The sequence below is a fragment of the Mus caroli genome, unplaced genomic scaffold, assembly GCF_978045245.1.
Source record: "Mus caroli unplaced genomic scaffold, Mus_caroli_1 scaffold_14, whole genome shotgun sequence".
NCBI lineage: Eukaryota > Metazoa > Chordata > Mammalia > Rodentia > Muridae > Mus > Mus caroli.
The window spans coordinates 8661530-8678337 of record NW_028227269.1 but is presented as its reverse complement, the minus strand read 5'-3'; the positions used below and the strand labels follow the sequence as shown (position 1 = coordinate 8678337).

General features: G+C 41.0%; 1 protein-coding gene across 1 annotated transcript in view; it reads left to right on the top strand.

Moving 5' to 3' along the window:
• The first annotated feature begins 3025 nt into the window (after window positions 1-3025).
• Window positions 3026-16808, top strand: part of Vsnl1 (visinin like 1) — a 114499-nt gene continuing 100716 nt past the window's right edge. Inside the window, exon 1 of the mRNA XM_021179367.3 lies at window positions 3026-3302. The gene's annotated coding sequence lies outside the window, so the exon portion shown is untranslated. The remainder of the gene's footprint in view (window positions 3303-16808) is intronic.

The following is a 16808-nucleotide window of genomic DNA, read 5'->3' as shown; positions in this document are numbered from 1 at the left end:
CCTGTGCTGCTCTTAAAGTTGGTGGGAATATTAAATGGGGTTGTGTATACTCACTTACAAGCTACTCTCGGTTTTGTTTTGTTTGTTCATTTTAACCTAAAAAAAATGAGATAGAGGTTCTAGAATCTTCTCTAAAGAATGTAATTTGTCAAAAATGCTATGGTACTCCATCCAACAATCTTGATATTTGAATGGCTTAAGCAGGAGAATTGTTGCAAGTTCAAGGTAAGCCTGGGCTACAATGCCTGTTCCAGGTCTCCTTGGTCTACATAGCAAAACCAAAACAAAAAAATCTATATATAAATGCTGTTGAGACGATATGTTTCCGTTGTGGTATCTGGGGTGATGAATATGATAATTAGCTTGAGTCAGTCATTTTACATTGTATATATACATACATATAGAATAGTATCATTTTATATCTCATAAATGCATCTTTATGATTAGTCACTATGCAGTGTAATTTTAAGACTATAATTTGCAAGGAGGAAAAGAAAAATGACCCCTCAATTGCTTCTGATCAGTTGAGGATTCATCTAGTATCTGTGAATAACAGCAACCCCTTCCTCCTTATAATATCTTCCTGACTAGCCTCCTTCATACATACCCCACCCCATAGTCATTCCAAACACCCAACTGTAAGAGCTGCCAATTGATTTTTTGATATTAAGGAATGGTGTCATGTAAATAGCACTCCTCGGTCAACATGAGACTGTATTCAGTCCTGTATCCTTTTGCACATAGCATCCATCTCTGGGCTACATATCTCTGCTCTAGCTCGTGGTCACTAGGGACACCTGCATTTGCATGCAGGAGAAGACAACAGCAGACTCCCTCACATCGTAGGAATCTTGGACATTCCTATCTGAAAACTGATCCTAAAATTCTGAAGCCCGGACATCGTTCAGATTCTGCAGGGTGCTGTTTACTGCCGTCTAGAGCTGGTCAACTGCCCACACACCCATAACTCAATAAAAATTACTTAATTCTTATTAATGGACATAACATTGTAAGTGAAGACTAGATTAAGATGCCATACTTAGGACACCCCACCATGCTGTGGAATTCAATGGAATTATTTCTGAGAAAACAACCAACAGCCTGCCTTCTGAGAACAAACAACTAAAGTCAAATCTACAAAGTTACACGTGTGCATTTTTTTTCCCTAAGCACAAGAGCAAAGTAATTTATCTAAAACTGAATGTTGTCGCCAGTGGGCCCATGGGGACTCAATAAGCTGGTTGGTCTGGTTAAAGCTGAGAAATAGCATCCTGACCCCTTCAGTTAATACAGACTGCAGTGCTTTGGCTGTTCTCCAAGGAGACACTAGACCGCCTCAGTGGGGAAAAATAGGCAAAAGAGGGGACATTATTTTGAATACCCTCCTAAGTGGTCTCCCTGGCTAACAAAAGTGACTTATCCAGACCTGACTTCAGTCACTGGCCCATCCGGAGAAACTGAAAGAACCTACCTAGCCCGACGGGATGCCTTACTGCGCAGTGCGCACTGCGGCCTGGGAGCGCAGGGCGGGCGCCCGCCAGACTCGGTCTGTGCTCCGCTCCGCTGAGCGCCTTGTCTGAGCCCCTGGTTTCCACTGTCATCCACACATGGCTTAAGAGCTCTGCAAGGAGGGGATGGCCACTACCTCTGTCCTAGGATTCCCGAAGGTGCGCTATCTGTCTTTGGCACCTTTCTTAAGAATCTGGCCTGAGTATTCATTCCTGAGTTGGGCGAGGTTAACTTTGAACCTGCTTAGTGCCATGGCCTGAGACAAACCCCCCTCCCCCCAACTTCTCTGGCCAGATTCTCTCTGCTTGCTCCGCCTTAGCAGTTTCAAACGCATTCCAAGCTGCTCTCCCAATTTGGAGCCCGCAGCCGCCTGGCAACCAGTTTAGAGCTGGTTGGCCACCAGGGGCGCTCTAGGAACTGCAGTTTCTTTGAACGTACCAAGGTGTGTAAAGACCGTGGGCAAAATGCAGAGACCGGGATAAAGGAAAACACTGGTTTTCATTAGGTTCCCAGACCTCCCTTTCCTGGAAAATGAAGTTCCCACAGGAATGAAACTCTAGAGGGATTTTCGTAAATGCCATCAACCCGGGAAACACAGGGCAGTGCCTGCTAGTGGGTACTCCAGAGAAAAACCAGAGAGCAAACGAACCGTAAATGGAGAACCCCATCATTTGGGAGCATTTGAGAATTCGTCCTTGCTTTCCAGGTAGAGAAGCCACCAGCATTTACTAGGCACTACTCTTTGCCAAGTTTTCTAGGCTTTGGCAGGCCAATGGGCAGCGGGGTAGAGCTGGCAGACGAAAGCCATTTAGGGAGGACCTTATGGATGATGAGAAAGGTGAAACCCTGAACCTTCAACCTGAATCTGAAGGGTTATTGGCTACTTTCTCTCCACACCTAACCCTTGCCCAATGCAGAGAATATTCAATACGTATATGCTTTGTGTACAAAGACGGCAGTTTTCAGCATTTGTGGATAGTCACCAAGGTTCAGAAGCCGAGGTCAGCTCTCTTTAACACAAATAGCTCCTACATGGCCCAGCCACCAGGCACTTGGCTCCCATTCTCTCAGTGGTGCAAGGACCGGTGCTTACGGCCCACCTGGAAGCCTTCTCCCGCGATTTCTGCAGCTCTCTTCACAGTCTGACAAGAGGTGGCCAAAGGCCGAGCTAACACTGAGAGTGGCGGGGAAAACAAGCCCACGTGTTCTTGTCTCCTCTGCAACAGCTTTCAGTCCCTTGGCCCCAGAATCTCAGGGCGTGGTGAATGAATACCATCCGCCCTATCTCATGCCCATCATAGAGCAGGGGCTGGAGTAAGACGGGCTCCTTTTCCCAATCTCCTTTAGAATGTCTGCTAAAATCCGAAGCCTAGGATTCTGCAAAAACTCCGAGCCCTGCATCTGAGCATGCGCCATCGCCAAGCGGGTTTTGGTCACAACTCTCCAGGCTGGGCTGCGAAGCGGCGGGAGGAGGGTGGAGAGAGAAACGAGGGGGCGGGAGGAGTAGAGAGGTGGAGGCTCGCGCGCTTGCGCACGCAGCTCCAGGGACCCTAGGTTTTCTATGGGATTCCCAATCTGCAGCAGAGATTCACCCGAGCGTGTTGCAGCGGCCGCTGGGCTTGCAGGGCGCAATCCAAGAGAGATTTAAGCAGCCCGGAGCTCCTAGAAAAGGAGCGAGAGAGAACCACTCACAGAGACGGTTTAGCCGTTAGCCTGAATTAAATATATATTTTTTTGAAAGAACTGTTGAGTTTTATCATTTTCCTTAAGTGACGGTGTACAGCGCTATAACTGTAAGTGAAAAATATAATCTTCGTTGCATTTTTTGCATGTGTAGCGCAGCCGATTATCAAGAGATGCTTTGGCTCTTGTCACGTATTTTGCTTTGCATAGATGCTACTAAATGCATGGTGACAGTTGCCTTGGTTAACGTTAGTGGGTCGGAATGTGCTGCTGGTTCATAGGGGATCTTTTGGGATAATGCGGTGGGGGGAGGAATGTTTATATGCGGCGTGTTCCGGGGACTTAGGCTAGATTTAAGACAGGTGAGACTAGGTGCTTTTTTTAGTATAAGACTACAAATAGGTGGATTTTCTAATCGGACTTGAGTAGCTAATTAAACGATTGTGAAGTGTCCCAGTTGCTGATAAAACTATTGAGCGGTTGCAGTTAAGTGCCAACCTGTCATACGTGGTATTGGTGCACCATTTTTTTTCCACGGTGGAGAAACACAAAAGGTGTTTGCTAAGTAAAACTGAGTGGACGAGGCTGGTGTGGGCATCACCATTGGTTGCTATGCAGGATGCTAGTGTTTAAAACCCAAGGAGTTAGGCGCACAAGTATATTGTTAGTACTTGGAAAATGCTGTTTTCTGTTTCTTTTCTCTATTCGTCACAATGATGAATTGTTAAGAAAAAGGAAAGCTGTTGTACAGCATCTTTGATTTTGAACAGAGTCAAGAGTGGCTGGATGAGGACCTAACTAGCTACCTGACTCTGCATTCCGCATTTGCCTTCCGGAATGCAGGGCTGGGAACTGCACACCCCTTGGCATGTTGCATTTGGTAATGTTGCTTTAAAGGAGAAAAGGTCGTTCTGTGTTTTTAACTTCAATTGGGTTGTTTCGAGCTCGGAAAGTGGAAGAAGGGTCTTCACAAGGTCAAACCTTGTTTGGGGGAAAAACAGATTACAGAAGCGTACCCTCCAGGGTGTGAGAATGTGTAAAGGGAGGGGGTAGAGATGTGGGGATGGTTCTCCCAGGCAAGGAGAGGGAGAGAGCTCATCTCTGCACGAATGTACTCAGTGAGATGCCAGAGTGGGAATCCATTTTTTCAGAGTTGCCCTCTTGTCCATATTTTGGAGACTAAAATGAGATAGAATTGCTGGTGGGTGTGGAAGGCACAAAGTACAGTCTGTAAGCCGAGTTCCTCTTGAAGGCATGAGAAGCCAGGGAGTTTTATTTCTACATTATTTTTTTTCTTAATTCAAAAGAATTTTAGGCTGAGACAAATGTAAAATGAAACTTGTGCAAACTCATTTTATCCCTTTATCATTTAAAGTGTCTCCATCTGCCTGTGGCGTGGGGGTGGGGTCTGCATCATTGTAGACCTTACTCACCAGTGTCCTCTCACCCAGATTGGAGAGCTAAATAACCCCAGAAAAATGCTGCATTGAAGCAGATTGGCAGAATGGTGTGAGGCATTGAGAAGAGGGGCTGCTGTGTACTGGATTTCCACAAAAAGTCAATCTGATCTCTGGGATGGAAATAAATAGAAAGAAACATTTTGCACATCTTTTGATGGTTTGATCAGTAGGGCCATTTTCAACCCCTCAAAGGAATGTGTGATTTGCTTCAATGCATAACATTTGGGATAGAAAATTTGAGAATAGCCTCTCCCTGGAAATCCAAAGTAGATATCACACAGCCTCCCCTCCTCCTTACTCCGGGGCAGAAAGACCAGTCGTGGTCACATTTGAGCCATACTCGTTGCCATCACTGAGTTGGCATCGGTTCAGTGACCTGTGTTTGTGTGGCTCTGCATTGATAAGTAGGTAGCAGAGGAAATGGGGGAGTCACGAATCAATGATCGTTGATGCTGGGTCTCAGCTTCTCTGGCTCCTACAGATTTGAAAATGAGGCCCAGAGCCATGCAACTAGATAAAACCAATTAACTTCCGGTCTATGGGACAAATAAAAAGTCAGGTTGGGTGCAAATATTCTCTTCTCTGCAGTGTTCAGTATCCTCAACAATACTGCTGTAATCTTTATATATATATATATATATATATATATATATATATATATATACCTTATCTTTTCCTATGGTATGAGGTGATCTTGCTAGGTAAGGAGGGGCTTTTATACTCTTCTTTGCATCTTTCCCATTGCCCCTCGTCTCTAAGGAACCCACCTCATTGGGTTATGTTTGTTTTCTTTTTTAATTTTTAGTCTGCTCTCCCTGGTGTACTCTGCATCTCAGTCAATTTATTTAAGACCTTTAGTGTTTCTGGGAGGCATCAGCAAACCAGAGGCAAGGGTACCTCCTGGATGAGATCTGCCTGGGGTGGATCCATTTCTCCTGGCTCCACTCCCAGAATCCCACAGGGGCTGCAGGCTACAGAGATACTGCAGGTGCCATCCCCACCCCTCTGCCAGACTAGCCTCCTCCGAAGCTGCTGCAGCTGCAGGAATGGGGATGTTGTAGAGCAAAGAAACTGCAGGATAAACATACAGTGGACTCTGCCAACTCCCCTGGCTCCTGGAAGGCAGAAGCCAAATCAGAGATGTGCACCTCCAGGCTGTATGGAAATCCTCCAGGGGAAGTCACCTGCCGTGGGGTGGGGCAGAAATGCTATTGGGAGACTGCTTAGTAGGGTTAGAGAGCAGGGTAATGAGGCTTTGTGACCCCTTTGGAGCTTTTTCAAGCCTGCATACGCACACAGCTTTTCTTTTGGGTGGTACGTTCTTCCTTCTTGCGCAGCTTTCTTTACTCGGTAGCCGAACTAGAGCTATAGCACATACATGGCCTGCTTCATTCCTTCCCCCCACCTTCTCTGGTCTTTTCCTTATCCTTTGCTTTCTTAATCCCCCCAAAATTTCTCTTTTTTTTTCCTTTTCATCCATAAAAATATTTCTAGAGTGCCTACACACAGTTCCATTCCTTTAAAAGATAATCTTGGCCCTCCTGTTCTTTCTCCAAAAATATAATCTCCCAGACACTTGGGAAGACAGCTACAACCAGCACAAATGTCTCCAGGAGGCAATGCCAGCTATTCCTATCCCCCAAATGATGAAGCATGGGGGTAGGGCTCTGCAAGGTGGAGCGGAGCAGAGGAAGGCCTTGGTGGTGCTTTTCCATTCACAAAAGGAACTAAACAGTCTTAGATGTTGTTTAATCTGAGGTAGCAAGGACTCCCAGCATATGCACCAAGTGGCAGCATCTTACCCCTCCTTTCCTGGTAAACATCTTCTAAAAGGGGATGAGCTCTGTCCTGGATATCTTCTGTTCATATATATGTATGTATGTATATATATATATATATATATATATATATATATATATATATATTTCGTGATATTGGAGTTTTGTCCCAGGCTTTTCTAGATACCAGGAAGCCTCAATGGAGACCCAGAGACTTGTGGCTGCTGAGGGCCTTGCTTTGGTTGGCTATATGTTCCATAATTGAAAAACGTGCCCAAGAATATTAATAGCTTTCCTTACAGGATTTTCTGTATACAGTAGCATGATTGGGAGGGTTGTGTTTAATGGAACTGTATACACATGTGGATTCTGAACAGTTCAGAGGGATTCCCAAAGGAGTTTTGAAAAATGGCATACAGCGTCAATATCAGCCGCAAACCTGTAATTTCTTATTGCTAAGCCCAGTATGTTAATGCCATTCCAAAAGATCATTTCCATCATACAGAGTGGTTTCTGTGCACCTCCGATTTGTGATAATGGGAATGTAAGACAATTGCTTTTATAGAGGGAATTGAGTTCATGGGGGCTTAGGAATGGTTCAGTTGGTGAAGTGCTTGCATGCAAATATGACACTCCACATTCAAACCCTAATGAATTCAATTCCACGTGAAAACCAGGGAATAATAGTGTCTGCTTACAATCCCAGTACTGGGGTGGCAGAGACAGGCTGACCCCTGCAACTCACCGACTTGCCATCTTGGCCTAGTAAGGGAGCCCCAGATCCCAATGAAAGACCCTGTCTCAAAAACAAATACAAACAGCAAACAACAACAACAAAAGAGAGATCCAGTTTGATTTATGGCTTCCATGACCTCCATACATGTGAGCACAGACATGTACACTCACACATGCATGTGCATACACACAAAGAAGGGAACATATTCAACAAATCTAAGGTTTGACATTGTCTCTCTCAGCTATATGTAATAGGTATGGCATTAATTCTTTAAAAAAATGTGTAATGCCAAAGAATGATAGCTGTTTCTATTTCCCTCAGTTATCTAGTCTGTTCCTCCAACATAAATAAGGTAGATGGTATTTAAGAAAAACTATCACTTCAAGTCTTCACGAACAGTATGAAATCAAGGTGTTGGTGAGATTTATAGTATTTCTACAATATCTACATATATTTCCTAGCAGAAACTCTAATGTTTGTTAATTGAATATTTGCATGTAACTTTCAATTAAAGTAATTAAATAATTTCTGTGAAGACCATATGCACAATTAATTCTGTTTTAAAAATCTTTGGGGGAACTAGGGAGATGACTCAGTTAGGAAAGTGCCTGCTGCCAAAGCTTAAGCCCGGAGTTGGATCCTTAGCACCCATATAAAAGCTAGATACAGTGGCATACATCCATCACCCCAGCACGGATGAGGGCAGCCACCGGCAGATCTCCAGAGCTGACTGACCAGCAAGATTTGTCAGTTGACTCTGGGATCAGTGAAAGGTCTCGTCTCAAAAAAGAAGATGGAAGGCAGTAGAGGAAGATGTCCAACGTCAACCTGATATCCGCACACACATGTTCTCCTGAACACAGGTACCTTCATGTGCATCCTCACAAACAGACAGAAATGCAAGCATCACACACACACACAGAGAGAGAGAGAGAGAGAGAGAGAGAGAGAGAGAGAGAGAGAGAGAGAGAGAATTTAATACATTTTTACTAAAATTGAATACTATATACTAAAGGATATTTTACAGTTTACTTTTAGTAAATATATAAAATATTACATAAGGTTTTCTTTTCAAAGTAGAATGCTGGGCTGGAGAGATTGCTTAGCCATTAAAAGCTAGGCTCACAACCTAAAAGACAAGAGTAGCATGTCCTTCCACTATTTTATTGATTTTTCTTTCCATTTATTGAAAATGGATTTTTTTTTCTCACATAATATATCCTAATTACAGTTTCCCCTCCCTCTACATTTCCCAATTCCTCTCCCCTCCCCGTCCCACCTGGATCCATTCCATTTATGGCTCTCGTTAGAAAACAAACAAGTTTCTAAGGGATTCCAATAAAATAAAATATAATAAGGTAGAATAAAAACTGCTTATTAATAAGCAGAAAGTTTAATTATATTGTCTATATTCTGGACTTGACATTGTCAAGTCATCAAGGAAAGATAAACCTAGACAACAACAGCTATGCACTGTATTTATGGTCTCTGAAGCTATGGAATTATGTTAGTGTGTTCACAGTGAAGGGACCACAACATTACATTTCCCATTTATGGTTTGCTTCTAATGATGATGGCTTTGCTTTCTTGGTTCAGTTCACTGAGAACTTTACTAGGTGAAGGATCTTGGTGATGCATTAAAAACTACTTAATGAATGAAACAAAAATGGAATAGCAAATGACTTAAGAATCTTCAAGGAGATTTGACGCTTTACTCTGTGAATCCATCACACAGATGCTCTATGAGAGTGAGCTACACAAACCAGCTAAGTTTCTTGTTCTGGGCGTCTCCATTGCCTTGCCTCAGTACCAACCTTACAGAGACGATCTAATAAGTAACCACGGAGTGTTTACTTTTGATAAAGCATATAATAATGGCCATTATTTCCTATGACTTGTTGGATAATGTCTGGGTGAACATTTTATACTCTATTGTTCAAATTACAATTAATACCTAGAGTGCTCTCATCCACCAAGTGGCTCTCGATCTCAAGATAGATAATACAATAATTGCTAGCCTTTTTAAAAATAGAAATTGGGTCTCTTTTAATTAAAGAAATTTCATTTTAAAGCCAGACAGTGGTGGTACACGCCTTTAATCCCAGCCCTCGGGAGGCAGAGGTAGATGGGTCACTCAGTTTCAGGCCAGTCTGGTCTACAGACAGAGTTCCAGGACAGCCGGGGTTATACAGAGAAACCTTGTCTACAAAAATAACAATCATTTTAAAAAATATTTCTCATAAAATACAATGTTAACAGATCAGTTGGAAATATTACCAGTTATAAGCCCATAGACAAAATTTTATTTTTCTCAATTATTGCTCATGGAAGTACCTTCCTAGATGTAAAAACTACTTCTGTTTACTTACTATGTCTTAGGCTCTGAAAGACCTAAAATTTTTAAAGAGCTCGGTATAAATAGATTCTTTTTTTCTACATTGTTAACAGGTAGAATTTATTTCAAAGCCTAGGTAAAATTTCATTAAGGCAAAAATAAGACCCTAATATTTCTATTGTTTTATGTGTTGGAATGATTTTTAAAGTTGGTGGTTTCTTAAACAGTATGCTTTGTGTTATAGGATTCTCTGGTGTTTTAGATTTGGGCCTGGTTGTATTAATTTCTTGCATGCATATGCTTGTTTCTGATTTCTTGAGATTCGGTATTAAAATTATAAGTAAAATGTCCCAAGGAAGACTTAATCAAGCATTATCAACAGTGTTGAAATGCTTATTAATATAATATTTTATTTTTAAGCATCATCTGGTATTGTTCACATCTGACTCTTCAGTGAGAATTTCTGCTTGTTGGAATTTAACTAGGTTTTTGGTGGTCATGAAAAACTTGGCTCATTTTAAAATTTCAAATGTTATTGTAATTTTTACATAAGGTGTTTGATGTTTGTTTTCTTTCTTACATAGGAAATTTTATGAAAAGCTAAAATGTGAAATCAGTTTAATTTGCTTATATAAAATTGTTAGTTTTTCTTTAAATGATTATATAAGTATTCATAGTTCCAAGGGAGATGAAAATCATCCTCTTAATCATCCATCAGTCTAAGCAGTGTTGGGAGACTCCTCACTAATACTTTACTTGGCTTTTCAAAAAAAAATGACAAGAAGCATAATCAAGAATATTCAAGAGGGTATGGTAGCCCAAGCATATAATCTCAACAACTTGAGAAACTAAGGAAGAAAGACCACAAGCTCAAAGGCTGGAGCTGACTCAGGAAAGTACATGTTATATAAGATATAGAGAAATTTAGGAAGACACCAACATCAACCTCTGTATCACACACGGACACACATACTCACACACACAGAGACACAATCACAGAAATGCACATGTAGACCCATGTGCCAGCACACATCCATGAACATATTCAAATACATAAACATACACACATATGCGCGCGCACACGCACGTGCGTACACACACCTCATATAGCTGCAGAGTACAATCAGAGCCAGCCTAAGCAACCTAGTAAGACTTTGCCTCAAAATATATTAAAAAGGCTGGGGATGGTTGGGTATAGCATAAAATCCTAAATTCAATCCCAAGTACTGGAGGAAAAAGAAAATCTTCAAGCCAGATGCAGCCAGATAAAACCCAATATTTTATTAGTTCTATGACCTTCTATAAATTGGTTAATCCCTTGGATTAACCATTTTCTATAGTAATTTACAGCCCTCTTGAATACAAAATAGACCATGTATATAACATAAAGATGCATTACTAAAAATATGTAACCAATGATAAATACCCTTTGAAAGCTTCCTTTTCATTGTGAATCAATGCAATTTTGGTCACTGTAGCAGCATTTAGTTAACTGTAGAACAACCTCAAATAAGATACTGTGATGACCCTCAAGAAATCATGCCTAGTAGAGAAGCAGACAGATGCAATTCAGTAAGTGAAATAACAAGCTGGCATGGTCCAGCCGTGAGAACATACACCTGTGGCCCCAGTATGTGGGAAGTGGACATGAGGCTGAGTAGCTCAAGTCCAGCCTGGACTACACGACATCCTGTCTTGAAAGAAAGAGAGAAAGAAAGAAAGAAAGAAAGAAAGAAAGAAAGAAAGAAAGAAAGAAAGAAAGAAAGAAAGAAAGAAAGAAAGAAAGAAAGAAAGAAAGGAAAGAACAAAAATGATTTTGAGGTATAGGAGAATCTCTGAAAGAAAGAAATACCTTCATGAAAACCTCGAAGCCCCAGTTTCTCTCAGTCCTCCTATAGATGCACCCTCTTTAGTTTCTCTTCATCACCCCACCATATAATACCTACATATGGCTGAGAACTGCAAAGGCAGCATCGTTTGTTTCCTTCCTGAACGCATTTGAAGCTCATCTATGGATTACTATGCAGTGCAGGTAACTAAGGCAGCCTTTCTCCTCCCTTACCACCCTACACTGAATTTAGTACAAACAGCTCAAGAGCCCTGCCTTGTTAAAGGATTAAATGGTATACTCCAATACTTCTATCCTTCACTACCTTCCAAAACACACCCTCCTCACACCCACCCCATTACTCCAACTCACCCCATGACTAATCTTTCAACCCGAATCTGTGGGAGGAGACTTTTAGATTCTACTCTTTCATTCTTTTCTCTCAGGGCTTTTACAGTTTGAAAGAAAATCCGAGCAGCTTTTTCCTATTAAACCAAAAACTTATTTGCATATTTTTCTAGACACACATACCATAACCTTACTGTTTTAAACAGTTCTAAGAGCTGTGTTCCTTTTCTTCTAACTCTTCCTCTATTTACTGGGGAATTTAAGTGATTTCTAGTTTGCAGGCATAAGAAACATCTTTTTTTTCCCTTTGAGCAAATGTCGGTCCTCCATTTTGAGGACTCCATACAAGGAGTTCAAGGTGAATATAAAGTGGGATATTTGGTTTCAATCTTTTGTGCTGATTTTCTTAGTTGTCAAAAATAATTTCACATTACTTTATAAGAGTGCTAAGGTCAATCCTACAAATGTACATATAGCAAATGAAATAGCTTAGCATCTCATAAACAATCTCTCCCCATGCAGACTTTCTTAGGGCCCATCCCTCTCCTTCCTGTTCACCTTCTCAGTCTGTACTTCATTATTTCTTCCACTGTAGCATAGGTGTATTCTGCTGTATTTTTTTCAAGTATGTCTGTCCTACTGAACCAGGCTGGGAGCAGAATTATAGGTAACACACACATATACCAGGTACTGTCATGAATTCAACGTTGGGAAAACTGTGCTAACCCAATTAGTGTCCTAGCTTAGAGCTGAGTTTCTGCATCCATTTGAAAAAAAAAAAATCTCTTGTCTTGCAATAAGACATACTTTGTACTACAGAATCCAAAGTTTCAGGGCATAACTAATGGCTGACCAGCCTCCACTCCAGTGGCTCAATGGTGTATTTAATAGTATCTTCTTCCTGTTTTCTTCTAAGGTGCCTCTCACACCTGTACAACACTGCAGGAAACACCATACTTTACCTCTTGTGCCAGCTCTGTCTCAGTCATTTGCATATGCTTGGTCTACCAAGGAAATGCCTATGAAATAATACCAAGAAAATAGCAGAAACAGAGGCCCTAATGCTGCATTGCAGAGTATGTGCATGTCAGGGTTAGACTCCAAAAGCCTTCTGTTGCTGAGGGTTGTAGAAGTGTAGTCCCATAATGTAAATAGGCCATCAGCAAAGGGCAGTTCTCAAACAGAGGTGACAGAGAAATATACACACATACAGGTAGGTCAACACATACATACATAGTACATACACCCTCAGTATCTTCACTATAGATATTTACTAAATTTTTAAACAAAATACTTTAGGGAAGGGGCTGGAGAGATATCTTGACTGTTAAGACAACTTACTGCTCTTGCAAAAGATTCAGGTTCACTTCACATGGTAGCTCATAATTGTCCATAGTAACTCCATTTCCAAGAATCTGATCCCCTCTTCTGACCACAATGGGCACTAAGCATGAACATGGTACACATGCATACATGCAGGCAGCACTTACACACATAAAATAAAGTCAGTAAATCTTAAAAGCTATTCTAGAGCAGTTGATATATAACAAATCAGTGTTCGTGGAAATCCCATGAAGATGGCATCCATTGAAAGGTCACCATTTTGCATAGCTGGCAGTGGTGATGAAAAGCTGGTACTAAGGACATAATAGTCTTTATTTCTTGAAGATACCTTTTCAAAACTTTGATGGTTACTTTTCCTTGAAGACTTCTCTAGAAACATTTCTGGAGGGGAAATGAACTACTGCAGTCCATAGTCAGCCACAGCTCAAATGTTCATATTAATCATAAGTGTATTTGGTCCTGTGGTCAAGGCCCCTGAGTCTACTAAGCTTTGTGGAACTATATTTCTAAGGCTGTTTGCAAAGAAATCTTTTACTAGTATGTGCTTATTAGCATTTTGTTTTGTTTCTGAAGAACTCAGCCAGGAAACTTGCTTTAACGAGACCAGAAGGTGAACTAGGGGGTGAAGATAGCGTGGGGTCAGGACTAATTACAGGACTAATTAGAAATGTCTTTCTGGTGTGAAAGCTATACTCTGGCCACAGGTGTGGCCTTAGAGAAGTAACTTCATTTCTCTGAGTTTTCACTTCCTCCCGTGAAAAATTTGACCCAGCCTGATTAATTAGGAGTTAGTGAGAGATTGACACATTTGTGAACATACTCTACACATGATACCCTGTGAAGAAAAGGAGATTATTATTATCACTTTGCTTTAGAATCTTAGTTTAACCCTGGTTTTTCAAAAGGTAACTCAGAATCAAAATACTGATCTTGTGGAAAATTCTACGTGGAGATTATATCTGCTAAAATTATCTTTCTGTCCCCTGTCCACCCCAACTGCAGGTCCATAGATAGACTATGTATGTCTGTATGCATGCTATATAAACATATATATACATATATGTCTATACACAGATAAATGTCATATACCTTCAACCAGGTCTTCCTCTTTTTTGTTTTGCTTTGGAAGGAAGGAAAGAAGGAAGGAAGGAAGGAAGGAAGGAAGGAAGGAAGGAAGGAAGGAAGGAAGGAAGGAAGGAGAAATCCACTCTGAGAATTCAGTGCCCTCTTCTGACCTCCATAGGGACCAGATACACACATGGCAAACAGAAATACATGAAGACAAAACTTCATACATATATGAAGAAGAAAGACGAACTCACTAAAAGCTGACAGGAAAGCCTAACTCACCAAATGTTTAAGAAATATCTATATCGTCTCTATGAGATTTCCTATGTGGCTTAAGACCCAGAGCCCACAATCATTTCCTCGTAGAGAAAATGTCTCTAATTACAGAGAGGCCTTTGTGGGAAGAAAGGCAGCCATGTTTCATGCCCACAGGCTAGTTCTACTGGGGACCATTCAGAAATAAGGTTTTTCAACCCACTGAGGTAAGAGGCTTAGAGTTGTAACTGCTCTTCTTTTGGATTCAGCATGCATATATAAACCTAAACTGTGCAAGGACAGCACACCTTTCAAAAGCAACAAAAGCCCTCTAGATGCCCACACCCACAGAGAATCTGTTGTACTCAGGCTCTGTGCCTCCTAATGCAGTCAGGACAAGTTTCCTGTAAGGACAATGGAAGTGGATGCTCCTTAGCTGTCTATAGCACCAATAATTAAAATCCGATCCTTTCTTAGGAACACTAGTCTAGGCTTGCTAACCAAAAGCATCTCTGTTAACTCTTGGATAATCTGGGCACATTCTATAATCACTGTGCTTACAATTACTCTCCTTCAAAATTGGAAGATACTGGAGCAAAGAAACTACTTTGGCTCCTTTAGGTGACATGTCACCAGAGACCAGTAGAATAGGAGTTATTATTAGTTGATTTGCATTACCTCTCATTTGGGTGTGTGTTATTCCTCAAACACCTCAGAACAGTGAGAAATAGCATGGATCTGACTCCCAGGACACTAATGTCCAGGATGCTATGGAACTATCACTTAAGGTCTTCCCTGTCTCCTGTGTCAGCCTCTTCCCTCACCTTCTGTTCAGAGCAAATGAGCAAGGCCCATTTCTATTTCTTCTTCACGACTACATGAAAATTGACTGGAAGGCAGACATGGTGGTGTGCACATGATAGTGCACACCTGTAAAGCACACATGATGGTGCACACCTTTCAGGAGGCAGAGACAGGAAGATTCTGTTAAACGCTGCCTCATCTACATATCTACATAGTGAATTCTATGCCATCTGGAACTACAAAATGAGACCATGTCTCAGAAAACCAAAAACAAATAAAATTATGCTGGAAAAAAAGAAACCAAACCAGATACAAAGCACAAATTTATATCTAAAGGATACTAACATTTTTTTAATTTCTAGAAACAACCACTTTTCTGATACCCCCAAAGAAACCTGAAAAATCATAGATCAGGAGCCAACAAGATGGCTAGTAGATGGAGGCGCTCACTGCTAACTCTGACAACCTGAGTTCAATCCCCACAGCCCTTCCCCAACACACACATATCTGCAAAGTTATAATGAAAATAATTTTAGTATAATTACAAACTAGTCCAAAATACTACCATAGGCTAGGAAAGAAAAACCTGGTAGGATGTGTTTGCAACAATAATGGGAGAATAAAAGTATGCATAAAATCCATTCTATAAGCTGGTTTCGGCTCTAAGGAATAAGACAAAATGGTGTACGATTCTTAGAACAAAGCAACGTGGCAGAATTGCTGTCTGGAAACTAAAAACTGCTATGTGAAATAAGAAGGGTAATCATCAGAGGAAAGAGACCTGGAGGCTACCTGGAACATTGGGGAAACTTGGAAAATTGAATCTCTTCCAAAAAGGTGTTGGTAGAAAATAGCATGCATAGAAGGTTTCGATGGTTCATCTTTGGCTGTGAGCCATGACTGAATTCATATGACTATTGGAAGCCTTCCTTGGGCCATATTTGGAAAGAAATTAAATCAGAAGTCTTTTGTATCTTGTAATATTAGTCAACTATTTTGAAAAGAACTTAGCTTGTGCCAGCAACTGTGCTGGGTATTTCTATTTCTGCACATGGTTTCCTTGATTCCACCCCAGCAGATCTATCAGGTAAGTACTTTAAGGTAAGCTTTATTCTATAACTGAGAAAGTGTGTTTCAGGAAGGAAAAAGGTTGTCCAGGTTCACATAGCTATTCAAAGGAAGTCTTGCTCAAAACTAAGGCTCTCTCTTTGCCCAATCCCCAGTCATACATCAGAGGTGTTTTTTATGTTAAAAGTATACCTAGTAGCAGAAAATGACATTAGAAATCTCCTTGTGCCCTTCGACTAGCTCTAAGGATCATTATCAAGAACACATCTTCTAGCACTCTCTGCCAATAGATTAGTTTCAATGCATAAGGCATGCTATAATTTCATATATGAATATTTAAATGTATATCTTTATGTTCTCCTTAAAATATCAACAGCACTTTTTAACACAGGAGAAAAATTACCTAATATCCAAATACCCCTTTACTGCTTGAATCTTATGATGATTCATTTTCATTATCAAATTGACTCAGTTTAGGATCATCTAGGAGACATATCTCTGGGCATGTTTATGAAGGCACTCCAGAGAAGTTGCACTGAAAAGAGAAGATCCACCGTGAATGAAGACACCACCATCCTGTGAATGTGGGCCC